Source organism: Balaenoptera physalus (genome assembly GCF_965194825.1).
Source record: "Balaenoptera physalus genome assembly, chromosome: 7".
Classification (NCBI taxonomy): domain Eukaryota; kingdom Metazoa; phylum Chordata; class Mammalia; order Artiodactyla; family Balaenopteridae; genus Balaenoptera; species Balaenoptera physalus.
In genome coordinates, this window is record NC_138886.1 from 17,924,211 (window position 1) to 17,931,535 (window position 7,325).

At 46.9% G+C, this 7,325-nt stretch overlaps 1 protein-coding gene across 5 annotated transcripts in view; it reads right to left on the bottom strand.

Annotated features, from left to right (window-relative positions):
- Positions 1 to 7,325, bottom strand: part of PAPPA (pappalysin 1) — a 310,893-nt gene that overhangs the window by 22,961 nt on the left and 280,607 nt on the right. The gene's annotated exons all lie outside the window — the stretch shown is intronic.

Genomic DNA, 7,325 nt, shown 5'->3' on the forward strand with positions numbered 1-7,325 from the left:
GCAGAGCATTGGAAGCCGTGGACAAAAAGTTTGACAGTATTTGAAGTAACTGAAAGCCACTGCGGAGCATTCGCAGAGGAGTCAACTTGCTGTTTAAGAAAAACCATTCCAGCGCCAGAATGGAGGTTGGACCGGCAAAGGCTTTGAAGACGGTGACTACTGTCATTTTCCAGAAGTGATGGCAGTTTGGATCCTGAGGTAATGAGGGAAACCTTCCACCATTAAGTCTCCTTTTAAATGGCAATTGTTTACTTCCGTTGTGTTCCCGGGGAGGGTAATGAGTACAGAGAGGCTGTATATGTCCTTAACTTCCTGGCAGTAGCTCAGAGATGCTAGCTTGCTGGAGGAAATGGGATGTAGGTCAGGTGTTTCATAATGCGGGGACGACACCTGTTAGAGTGAAGGGCGCAATGGGAATTCAGAGGGGAAAATACTGAGTATCAGTAGAATAAAAGCAGTTGAAAATAAGCGTATTTCTCGGTTTTGATGAGTGCTGATGAGATCCATAATCCCCTTCCCGAAAACCTACATGCTGAATTCCCACCAAAAGATCCTAATAATCCACATGGAGAAATAAAGCAGAAGGAGATCCTTCCAGACGACTCAGGTGCCTAAAGATCTGCTCAACCTCCAACAATCTAAGCTCAAAGGTGCTCTTTTAAGAAAGTTTATTATTATTGGATTTACATTTCTGTAAGTATGAAGGTGGAATTTAGATGAATAAATTCCCACTACAGTGTAGATGACTACTCTTCCAAGTATAGTATAGTCAGAGAAGAATAAGCTTCTTTCAAAAAAAGGAGGATGAAAAGAAAAGGAATAGAGTTCTTGCCTATCTTAGTTATGGTATAAAAGAACATCATAGATTAGGTGATTTATAAACAATACAAATTTGTTTTTCACAGTTCTGGAGGCTGGCAAGTCCAAGATCAAGGCATCAGCAGATTTGGTGTCTGGTGAGAGCCGGTGAGTTCATAGGCAGCCGTCTTCTTGCTGGGTCCTCACATGGTGGAAGGGGAGAGGGATCTCTCTGGGGTCTCTTTCATAAGAGCACTAATTCCATTTATGGGATTTATGGGATCATTTCTTAAAGGCCCCACCTTTAAATACCATCACAATGGGGATTAGGTTCCAACATATGAATTTGGGGAGAACACAAACATTCAGTCTGCAGTATTGCCACATGCCAGGCCCTACTCTAAATTGCTGTCATGTGTACCCTTTCCGGAGCCCTAGGTCCGAGGCCTTTAGCGAGTCACCCCATTGCTATAGCTTTCCACTGTCTTGACACAACCTGAGGAAGAGTTTAGCTCAACAGTTGCATAAAGTTAAATTCCCCCGTGCGCTGGGGCTGTGGTCTGAGCCTGATTCAGTTTGAATCTGCATCTGCCACTATTCACGAGCTGTTGCCCTTGGATGAGTAATTGGATGTCTGAACCTCTGTGTCCCCATCAACAAAATGAGGTAAATGATAGTCTGTCCCCATGGCGTTATTGTGAGGCTTGAGTGTGATAGCAACTATAATGCACCCAGCACAATACACAGTAGGGTCTTTTTTTCCTCCTAATGGACAATATGCATAATGCTATTCATCTTGGAGAGATAAGTAGGACACTGTCTGTGAAAGTCATAGAGAACTCTGATTAAGAGCAGGAATTAATGACTAACATCCCTGTGAGGTATATGGGTTGTAAATAGTATCAAAAGTTTAACCCAGAGAGCAGTGGCCACAGTGGTGGAACTTAACACAATAGCAAGAGCCCCAAGAAGTATGTACTTTTCTCTGAGGCTCTCACAGATGGCTGTGGCCTCTGGATAGCTGCCCAGTTTGCCAAAGGTGGCTGGCCCCTGTGAATATCCACCATCAGGCTGTGCCCAGCTCGTTCTCCCATCCACGCCCCTCCCTGGTTTCAGCCTGCTTTTCCTGGCACTGTGGAGCCTCCTGCCCTTCCCAGCCACCATAAGGCCCTCAGGAGTGGGATTGAGAAGCCTGGAGAGACAGGTGTGTGGGGGGGGTGGGGGGGGGCCTTGCCATCGCAGGCAAGGAGGTTCAACCAGTATTTGTTAAGCTGTTTCATTGGAAAAAGAAAAATTCTTGAGGTGCAAATGAAGCTTCTGGGTCCAGCACCCTGTCCTCGGCACAGACAGATTGATTCATGCACTGCCACAACAAATGCCAGGGACGCTCACGTCTCACTCTGCTAGCAAAGATGGGACTTTCCATATGGTTTCCACCACTGAACAGAGGAGTCGTGAACACACAGAGGTGTGTGTTAGGGGCGCACAGGAAATCGCCTCTACATGACTCCCATCCTCTGTATGGTCAAGAAGTGTCTTCTCTAGGCAGGTTTCATGATAGAGAGTGCATTTCACGGACAAATGCTGATAACTACCGTTCGGGGAGTTCTCCTCGCAGTGACTCGACATACTTATCACATTTAACCATGTGCAAAACATGCAAAACACTAGCCACGTGCTAGTGTGGTTACCATTTTTCCAATGAAAGAAAGTGAGGTTTAGACAGGTTGAATAACCTGCTTCAAATCCTGTAGTTAGCAATTCATGATGTTGAGATCCTGAGATCTAAACTTGGACAGACTTTAAGTATTTCAAACTGGTGAGCGCTGTGCTTACTATCTCTAGGGCAAATGGGTGTAATGCCCCCCTTCTCCATCTTAAGTCGGAAACTAAGTCCCTCTAACTTCCAACCAATGCTTGAGTACTAATTTCCAGGTTTGGGGTACTAAGATGAACAGGACCCAGATCCTGCCCTTAAGAAACTCCCAGAACTTAGCTAACTAAATACAGTGTGATAAAATCAGACATTTTGGAATCAAGCCAATTTGAGTTTAGATATTGGCTGTGCAGTTTATGGTGAGGGAGGGCTGGACCCTGAGAGAAATGTATAAAGCAAACTCAACAGGTCTTGCTAATTAAGAGGCTCAGGTTAGCTGATGTTAACTTAACTTCTCTAAGCCTCACTTTCTTCATCTATAAAGGGGATGAATGCACTACCTCAAAGTACTGTTGGGAAGATTAAATTAGATAATGTATATAAAGCCTTGAGAATAAGGCTCTCAATAAATAGTTATTACAGTGGCTTATTTACATGAGAAGGGATGGGTGAGATTAACTCTGCATCAGGAAGACAGTCACCAGGAAAGCCTTTACAGTCAAAGGATGTATAAGTTCAGTATGTAGAGTGGAAGAGAAGGGGCATTATGGGCAGAGAGACCAGCATATTTCTGAGTGTGCCATGTTTGAGGGATGGTTAGCAATTGGTGTGGGCTGAGAGGGGAGGGTGTGTTTGGAGAAGTTGGCAGTGTAGAGCACACCGGCCATTGGAAGGCATTAGATTGAAAGCAGGAGTGTGACATAGGCAGATAAGCATTTTGAGAACACGCTTCTGGTTGCAAAGTAGGAGACTGGGGAGAAGGGAGAGAGCCAGTGGCACTAGACAGCATAGAGTAGAGTAGGGTAGGGTAGGTTAAGGTAGGTTAGGGTTGGGTAGGGTAGGGTAGGGTAGGGTAAGGTAGGGTAGGGTAGGGTAGGGTAAGACAGGGTAGGGTAGGATAGGATAGGGGAGGGGAGGGTAGACTAGATAAGTGTTGTTTAGGAGGGAGAAGAGAATGCCTGAGCTAGGGCCATTGCAGTGGTGAGGCTGGATCTGAGGTGACTCAACAAGACTTGCTAACTAAGAGGCCCAGGGACTTGGGTCTTCCCTTTCTTCTCTGGTGTCTGAGTGTTAGACTGGGCAGAACGTGGGACATGAAGTGGATGACAAATCCACTTGGACTCAATGGACAGTGCATGGATGAGGCAGGATTTGTATCATGCAAATATAGTCATTGGAAGGTAAGAGAGCCAAGAATATAATTTAGCTTTATGTGGAAGCCATGCATGGAACTGTGTGTCACTATGCACAAATGCGTTATGAGTTCCAAACGTCCCTTAGTGAGGGACTATGTAAAGCCAGCATAGAATCTTGTGGAGGAGTTAAGTACCGAACTTATGGAAAGAGTGCTGGATTCTTCATCATCTCCTCCTCCTCCTCCTCTTCTTCCTCTCTCCTTCCCCCCTCCCCCTCCATCATCATCATCATCATCATCATCATTATCATCATCATCATCGTCACTATCCTTATCACCATTATCATTTAATTGATTGATTGCTTACCATATGCCAGATTCTTTACATATATATTTCATATACTTCTTACAACAACTCTGTGATATATAAATTATCACCCCATTTTGTAGATGAAGGAATTGAACCCTAGAGGATTTAAGAAACTCCCTGGTCTCAGGCAGCTAGTAAGTGGCAGAACCAAAATTTCAATCCAGGTATCATCTGACCCCAGAATTTTAACTACTGTTAGAACAACTCTGTTGCCTTCTGAGGTGGGGGGTGGCTCTGGGCTCTAGTCTTGCCTGTGTAGTAGAGCGGCCGGGTGACCTTGAGCAAGCCATTCCCTCTCTGTGGGCCTTGGGGTCTCCGTATGCCCCCACCATAGTGGGGAAGATGTATGTGCCATGGACATGAGGAAGTATATTAGATGATGACTCATGTATAAAGAACATTTTCACCTCTCTCTCCCTTTAATCTTCACTACCTCCCTTTGAGGTTGACAATGGCAGAATGAATGCCTCCATTTGGCCAGTCTAGACAGGCTTAAGGTCCCAGCAGGGCTATAGATCCTGGATCCCCAGCCAACTCTAGTGCCCTAGAAACAACCCCAGTCCCACTCGTGGTCATACAACCACTGGTTGCTAAGAGTCCAACAGCCTTGGACAAGTGACAACCTCTCCATGCCTTGGTTTTCTCCTCTGCCCAACTGGGGAAAGTAGTAGCACCCCTCATAAGGTTAGAGTGAGGACTTGGTTTTCTCCTCTGCCCAACTGGGGAAAGTAGTAGCACCCCTCGTAAGGTTAGAGTGAGGATTAAATGAGTCCACATATGTCAGATATTTAGAATAGTACTTGGATGTAACAAGTACTATGTAAGTGTTAGTTGTTGTTGTCATTCTTGTACTCAACACCCTACTCTGCAGCCGCATTGAAAAATCCCCAGAAATGCCCTCTCACACCTTCCTTCTTAGCCTTTGCATATGCTGATCCCATCTTAGCAACGCCCTTCCAGCTTGGGCATCTCCAGCTGAAACGTCTTTCACTGACTCCCTGAGACCTTTTGCCTCTGCCAGAGGGAGTTGGTAACTCTTTCCTCTGGGGTCTTATGGCGAGGATTCCCTGCCTCCATTCCAGCGTTTTCCTCACTCAGTGTCATTGTCCCCCATAGGACCATGAGGAATGCACGTGCGTGGACTGGGCAGGATTCTCTCTGTACCTGAGAGCCTTTCACTGGGCCTAGCTCAGAGCAAAGTATATGTTCATCCAGCAAAATCGAGCTTGATGCCTAGAATGAGGGGATCCTGAGGGAGGATCCTGGGAAGCACGTGAATGCCCAGGACCCCTTGAGAACAGTGGCCCTTCCAGTCTGCACCATCAGTGCCGCACAGGAAGGTTCTGGAAAGAAGGCCGCAGCCAAACAAAACCCATGGGCTCTGTGTGGGGTGTGCTTTTTAATTGGCGTCCGCCCGTAAACCTGCCAGACCCTGAAAGGCTCTCACTGTCCCTCACTATCCGTATCCCTTTGGAAACTTTGCTGCGTGTATTTGTACACGTTACAGCTGAAGCCAAGCTGCTCTGTTTTCCTGTTTTATAGGAGCTGGCAGGAGGGGAGGGTGAGGGGCCACAGGTGTGCTCTGCTGGACAAGCGTGTGTGTGCGTGCATGTGTGTGTGTGTGTGTGTGTGTGAGAGTGTGAGAGAGAGAGAAAGGAGGAGGCTGGCGAGGAGGTTGTCAGCAAGTGCCCCAAATGGGAAGTTAAGAATTCAGATTCTGGACCCAGCTCCAACACTAACAGGCTAGGGGACCCCGGGCTCGTTTCTCCCCAGTCTTGCCTTTGGTGTCTTTTCATAAACACATCGGTAAGAATAGCACTTCACTGACGAATCCTTCGGGCTCTAACATTCTAGGTTCTCAAGCCCTCAGGGCCCACACTGGAAATGGAGAGAGTAAACAATCCTATGTATTTGTAGAGGATGCAGTTGTTTACAAGTCAACCCCCCAGAGGAGAAGTGTTACTTATTCCAAGAAAGCTGCTCTGACCGTGACCCCCAAATCCAGAACAGGGGCTCCTCCTTTTGCTTCTCACAATCTCCATACTTCTGTGATGTCTCTGCTTAGTCCACTGAGTTCTAATTATGCCTCTAGGATTCTGTTTTCTCCTAACATGTGAACTCCTGGGTCGGACCATGTTTTATGTCTTCTGTGCCCAGGACTGGTCAAACCATATGGCAGGTGCTCAGAAGATATGTGCTAATGCAGCTCTACATAGTCTTGAAGCCATTTTTATGTGAGTCTTCTAGGACAGGGCTAGAAGATCTGTACTTTTTATTTTATTATTTATTTATTTATTTATTGGCCACGGCATGCGGGATCTTAGTTCCCCGACCAGGGATCTAACCTGTGCCCCCTGCAGTGGAAGCGAGGAGTCTTAACCACTGGACCGCCAGGGATGTCCCGATCTGTACTTCTTAGACAAGGAAACTGAGGCTGGATTTGTGGTCACACAGGATCTCCAGGCCAGAACAGGTCTTTGGGCCTCTTACCTCTGACCCCAGAGCCAGCCATCCCCTTTGGGGTATGCCAAGACATCCTTTGGTGGAGTTGCCAAGGAGCCACTGGGGGGCTGGAAGACTTCTGTATGGGAACTGAAATCTGTTCAAATGTAAGGCCTCAGCACCCTCCCCCTGGGCCAGAGAGGCTGGCCTCTTGGGGATTCAGATGAGAAATGACAAATTTCGACAACAACAAGAACAATAATTACCATTTGTTGAGCACTTTCCAGGGCCAGGGTCTGTGCAAGCGCATTAGTTGCACTATCTCATTTAGTTGTCACACACACCCCATGACATGGCTACCAACATCCCCATTTTACAGAACACGTCCTGAGGTTCAGGGAGGTTAGGGGATGGGCCTGGGTCACACCATTAGTAAGGAGCTGGGATGCAGTCTAACTTAAGACATGGTGACTCTGCAGCTCTGTTCTCATAACCACACCAGAGGCCAATGCTCCCATTCTTTAAATGGGAAGACTGAGGGCCAGAAAGGAAGAAGTACCTGTACCAGGTCATGCAGCTGACAGAATCGAGTGTGGAATATTCCGATTTTATCTCCAGTGCTCTTCTGACCCCTTGGTAACCTCAGGCCCATCCTCTTTCCTGACGTCTGGGCAGGTGGGGAGGGGCAGGGAAGAAAGCCTTAC